Source organism: Crotalus tigris, unplaced genomic scaffold (assembly GCF_016545835.1).
Source record: "Crotalus tigris isolate CLP2741 ecotype Arizona unplaced genomic scaffold, ASM1654583v1 scf7180000019942.648020, whole genome shotgun sequence".
Taxonomy (NCBI): domain Eukaryota; kingdom Metazoa; phylum Chordata; class Lepidosauria; order Squamata; family Viperidae; genus Crotalus; species Crotalus tigris.
The window spans coordinates 104,119-110,419 of NW_024097781.1; the positions used below are offsets into that span (position 1 = coordinate 104,119).

General features: G+C 36.2%; 1 long non-coding RNA gene across 3 annotated transcripts in view; it reads left to right on the top strand.

Moving 5' to 3' along the window:
* LOC120317926 overlaps window positions 1-5,388 on the top strand; it is a 93,492-nt gene extending 88,104 nt beyond the window's left edge. For 2 of the 3 annotated variants that reach the window (XR_005559351.1, XR_005559349.1), the window contains 2 exons: window positions 1,003-1,117; window positions 4,801-4,912. This is a non-coding gene — a long non-coding RNA (uncharacterized LOC120317926). Of the gene's footprint in view, window positions 1-1,002; window positions 1,118-4,800; window positions 4,913-4,939 lie in introns of those variants that run through there. The other variant, XR_005559350.1, reaches the window with a different exon arrangement.
* The last annotated feature ends 913 nt before the right edge of the window (window positions 5,389-6,301 follow it).

Here is a 6,301-nt window from a genome sequence, read left to right on the forward strand (position 1 = left end):
ATAATTCAATTTGCTAATAAAATATAATGAATCAGTATACCTAGAAGATGTTATTGAGCAGAATGAACATTGAGCATTTCTGATTTTTATTCAGTTCATATATATTTCTTCCAGTAGCACGGACTATTTTTAGAAGTGCGCATGCATTAGAATATCTTGTAGAAAACAACTGATTTTTTTTGTTGTTTACAAATTGTCATAATTGCAATGGGCATTTCTTTTTAATGGATATTTATTTTGCTAATTTGAGTAAATGTACATGAGAATTCTCATTAATAGAGGACCCCCCAATAAAGAATAAAAAGGTTCAAAGCAATTGTGTACTTTTGGTAGCCATGCTGGGGCTTGCTTTTTGAAATGTATTTGTTTTCTTCTTCTTTTAAATGATATCCTGCTGTTATTATTTAAACAAAAGCAGTGTTGGAAACAATTGCTGTAAATGACCCTTCTAACCGCTGTAATTATGCCAACAAGCCTCACCTATTTTACTTAATGGGATTCTATGTTTAAACATATGTCAGGAAAGATAATTGCTCTCCTGTATAAGAGATTAAATGAATAGAATGTTTGTTTTACCACTTACTGCATAGGTCAGCCAGCCCAAATCTGGTGTTGTCCAGCTGGCCTTGACTGACTTGCAATCATACAAAGCAAAATTATTCTGGATTCTGAAAGGTTATTTTTTCACCTAAAATACATTTCATTTATTATTCATAGAAACATCTTAATAACTTTGCAAGTAGGTGCACGTGACATTGTGATCCACATACAAAAGCAGAGGAGCTTGAACTGTGAGGCCATGATGCAGGATGACTCATTCTGCTCCCCATTGGCCCCTCATCCCCAGAGATGGTACTGGAATGTGACTAGCCCATTTAATTCCTATGAATATTAACTTTAGTAATACTTTATCAAGTTATTATTTGCTGAATGTTCTACAGCAGTACAATTAATAACAGGGAATAGAAGAAATATTTATTTATTTATTTAAAATGTTTACAGCTTGTTTGCCCTTTATCCAGAGGACGTTGTGGTAACTACAGTCCAGATATGATATCCGAGAATGAGGCTTTAGACATAAGAGACAATTTGCCCTCTGCAGGTGAAAGAAGTCAAGGTGTGTGTGAAATTAAACTGTGAGATTTAACATTTTTATTCAGTTTTTATGTTGTTAATTTAGTTGTACACCACCCCAAGTCCTGCTGTGGGGGAGATGGGTGTTTCCTAGATATAAATACATGATAGATAGATAGATAGATAGATAGATAGATAGATAGATAGATAGATAGATAGATGATGGATGGATAGATAATACTCAGTAGAAAGGAGAACTATGTTTCAATAGCATACCATCTTTTAGATCTTGTAATAATAATTTCACCATGTAAGATAACAGGCTGTCTAGAAGGAGAAAGATAGAAAAAACTAAATATCCTAAGATGCAATCCTGTAGATGTCTTTCAAGAACAGGTCTCACTAAGTTTAATGAACCTTATTCCCAGGTTTAAGCTTGTAGTTAGTCCAGCATTTTATATGTTTTACTGATCAGACTTTACATCAGGATAGTTTTCTAGAAACTTGACTACTCGTCAGTAATTGGCTTAACAAAGCAGAAGACTCTCCAACTTGAGTCAACTGCATCAAAAACTTCATGATATCCAAGAATGATGCTTTAGATTTAGGAGATTATTTGCCCTCTGCAGGAGAAAGAACTCAAAGTCTGTGTCTGTGTTCCAGAAATTAAACTGTGGGATTTTCTTTCATCCTTCCAAGTTATTACATACTTGGCTGTTCTCTGGAGGGCCTTGTGGTGAATTATATCGACATAAGGGTATTCCACAGCCTGAAAACCATGGTTGCCATCTCACCAAATTCCTATTTTGCTTGGAGGCAAGACTTTTCACAAATAACAACCTGAGATTATATGGGGCTTCACAATTCTTAATGGAAGAGAGTCAGCGGAAATAAATGTTTCTGCTTATAATAATGGAGAAATGTATTGTATATGTTGAAAGAACTGGAGAGAGTTATCAGTATAAAATAAGTATCTATATACTAGATCTTATTCACAGAGTAAAATAATCTACATTTAACCATGAGGTACTGTAGGATATAAGCATAGGCATGAATGAGCCAAGTAACAAAATGCACAACACATCATCCAAAATACGAGCTCTCACACTCTTTTTTGTATTCCATACCAGTAGTAAAGGGCAGAGTTTGTGCCATGACATAACAACACACATTTCATAATGTTGATGAAAGCTCAGTTTGTTGTTGACACCAAAGAATATAAATAAGAGAGCTTAATGCTCTGTTTTCAGTAGCAAAAAACAGAGCATAACAGTTGTGTGCCAAATCAATTTAAAGCAGTGGTTCTCAACCTGTGGGTCGGGACCCCATTTGGGGTTGAACGACCATTTCATGGGGGTCACCAAACAAGGCTGTCCACCATTTTTCCCCCTTTTCTTTGGCCACGCCCCTGGCACCCGGTGATGTATAAGTGGTTGGGGGTCACCACAACATGGGGAACTGTATTATGGGGTCGCGGCATTAGAAAGGTTGAGAACCACTGATTTAAAGGAAAATAGAATCGATTCTATTCTGACTGCCATACATTAGAAGCACAGTTGGTAACAAAAATGACACCTAGTCTATTTGGACTCCTTCAGATCTATTTGATCATTGACATGCATTTTCAATTGTGAAAGAAGTTGGGATTGCTGCCTGTACTGTGGGAAAAACAGTAGAGTCAGACAAAAACACTTCCCGTGCACCTTTCTCGTGTATTCAGATCTGCACTAATACATTTACACTTAAGCTGGTGTTGCAGCTGCCTGGGCTCACTGAGCCACACCCTGGTGCTTTCAAGGATGTGCTGGCATCCAGAGGCAGCTTCAACCCACCCAGCCTTTTGAGCTTACAAAAGCAAATGCTAAGACAGAGTAGGAAAATGGGTGTGTGTAGGAGGAAAGGTGAATGAAAACAGCCTACACATGAGGAAGCAGAGGTGATGTCTGAAGATTGGCAGGTCTTAGGGCTAAGCGGTTAAAGATGCTGAGCTTGTCAGCTGGAAAGTTGATAGCCCAGGTTTGAGACCCAAGCACCATGTAATGAGGTGAGCTCCCGTTCTTGCCCCAGCTTCTATCCACCTAGCAGTTTGAAAGTATGCAAATGTGAGTAGATTAATAGGTACCACTTTGGTGGTAAGATAACAGCATTCCATGAGCCTTTGGCATATAGCCATGCTGATCACATGACCACAGAATATGTCTTCAGACAGCACAGGCTCCCTCGGCCAAGATATGAAGTTGAGCACTATGCTCTGAGCTGGACATGACTAGAGAAAGAGAAACACTTACATTTTACTAGCAAACAAGAGGTTTTTCATTCAATTGCCAGGACCACAAGCTATGGTAAGCAGCTTATCCTGGTGAGAATTCTGCCTGAAGCTTGGAGCTTTACCTGAAGCTCGGCAGCAACTAAAAAAGGAGCAACAACACTGAAATAATAGTTCATTTCAATAGTATAAGAATGTTTGGAGAAATGCAAAGGATGTATGTTAATTTAAAGACTTATAGACTTTGGTTTGAATTAAAAGAATGTGGTATTAAAGGATTGAGTACTAACAACATATTTATGTGGCAACATCATATATTATTATTATTATTATTATTATTATCATCATCATCATCATCATCATCCTGCAAAGCCTAGAAGGGTGGAGTTGACCCAGAACAATAGCCTGTTGTTGGAGAAGATGTGTGTTGCAATAAAGCATTTTGTACAGATTTGCTATGCTGTGGAGTGTCCAAGCCTTGAAGAACAAAGAACTCTGACATCTATAATGTAACAAGAGATTGTTTTAAAATAAATGCCATAAAATTAGAGTTATCTCTAAGTCTAAAATATCTTATCGGACATTAGAGCAAGACAACATTGAGTCTTGCAAATTATTTCCTTGTTCCTGTGTTTTCAGATCTTTAGATTTTGGCTATCTTCTTACCAAGTTTACTGAAAAAAGAATAAATAGAATATTTATGTGAAAAATGCAAATAAGGAAGTGGGAGAGAAAAGGATAAAATGTGCCTGGATTTTTAAAGAACAGCCGGTTGTGGGGTGTTTGTTACAAAATTCCACTTTTTTATTGATTACATTTTTTTTTCATCTCCATCCCTCCCCACTTCTCTTTCCCTTTTCTCTTTACATGGTTAGGATTTAAAAAAGAATAACTAAATGGATATAGAAGATAAAAGGCAATGATTTATCAAACACATACATCATATAATATAGTTTTGAAATGTCTCTCAAATTCTCACTGATGGCTTTTCCTTCTGGAGTGGTCCAAATTACATGTAATCTTTATTTCTGTTTAACAACAAAACACCTTCCTGCCATAAATAATAATTAGTTTACTTTTCATCAGGGGAGATGATGTTTAAAGTCTTTCATTTCTTTTAAAAATCCTAAGGGTATATTATTTGGTTGTTTATCTTGTTTGACTTTGTAATCTGATAAATTAAGGATCAATGTTAATATCTGGAAACTATATTAAAAGATGCAAAAAGGCCTTCAACACAAATCCTCCATAGATTCCTTCTGAATATACTGAAGAATTTCAGTGGTAGTTAATCTCATTAAAAGGATTGTTTTCCAAACTAAAGGCCATCTCCATTGATACACATCAAAGATAAATTATGTCTTCACTAGGCTTATCCTTTGCAATATATGATTGGCCTTTCTGTGCTATGCAGTCCGCTTAAGCAATCCCAGCTCAACATGTTTTTTATTCTCTTCCAGACCTCCCCAAACAAACCTGCTTATTATCATAAGGAAGAAGACTTCTCACAGACTCTTGCTGTTTGCTGATTCTACTGCAGCAAAACTGACCTAAAATATGACCATTAAAGATGCTAATTTCATTGTGTATCTTCCCCAGTTGTACAGGAAGAGCAGAAGAGAAATCAAGAGGACAGTAACTGAACAAAAGAAAACACTTCATTGGAAATATGGAAACATAGCTTCTATGATGAACCTCCTTCAGAGTTATGGGTCTAGCTGAGGAGTCTGAATTGGAGGGCTTGACAGCTTCTTGCCATGCAACTCAAGAACCAGGGAATTGTGCTGCTTAGAAAGGGCAGGATTTCTTGGAACATGGGCTTACAACTCTGAAGCAGTCAGGTTATCAGCTACCTATTGCAGAAGAATACTACTTGGCTGAGTCACCTGACCTATAGCCTGGTCAGAAAAGGATCCTCAGTCTTTGTACCTACAGAAAGATTGAATGGATTGTTCAATTAGATTCCTCAAAAGAAAATGGCATGAATCAGGAGAACAGGCATGTCATACCCAATGCTACAAAATTAATGCAAACTTTTGTTCCAAACAACTTTTTTAAATGTCACTGTTGTATTGATATTTCAGAATTAAGGAATTTTAAAATGAAAGATAAAAAACTAAAAGGATTAATATTTAGAATGAAAAAGAAGAAAAAAGAAGAAAAAAAGACCATAAAGAAATTACTTCCTTTTTTTTTTTTTTACAACAGTTACAAGTGTAAAATGTAGACTGACCTTTTACTGTCTGGTTACAAGATTGTTTAATTTTTTTTCCCTATAATCTATTTTTCCATTCAAAACCATATGTCATAATTTCATTTTTTCCATTTTATGTAAAAAATAAATGAGGGGTTTCCAGTCAGCATTAAACTTAGGCAATGTCCTATCTCTAATTAAAATTGCCAGTTTGGCCATCTCCACAAATTCCATCATCTTTGCCATCCATTCCTTCATTGTGGGTAAAATCAAATCTTTTCACCTTTGTACATATAATAGTTTCACCACAGTTATCATATACAAAACCCAACATTTTGTTAGTTTTTTCTATCGGCTGATACATCAGGTCCAAAATGTTGCAAACAACTTTCTAGAGTGGACCTGATTACCTGAGCATGTACTGCTTCTGCCTGCTTGATTGATCTTTGGACTCTTGAACTAGGAATCCTGGCTTTGCCTATATGGAACCTTGGCTTCTAATATATTCTAACTAATTATTTTTTCCTGAGCTCTCCAATTCCTGTACTGCAGTGACATTTGTAGCTACTATAAAGAACTCTAATCTAAGCCTGACCTTCTGCACTTTTAATTGCTGGCACAGGTCTCTTGATTGGTGTTATAAATTCTGAACCTTTAGTCATTCTGGATGGGAATTCTGGGAAGTGAAAAGTTCTTTATAAGTGAGGATTCAGAGATAGCAAATTTGTTCCAAAACTTAGTCTAAGTTGATGCCACTTCACACCAGG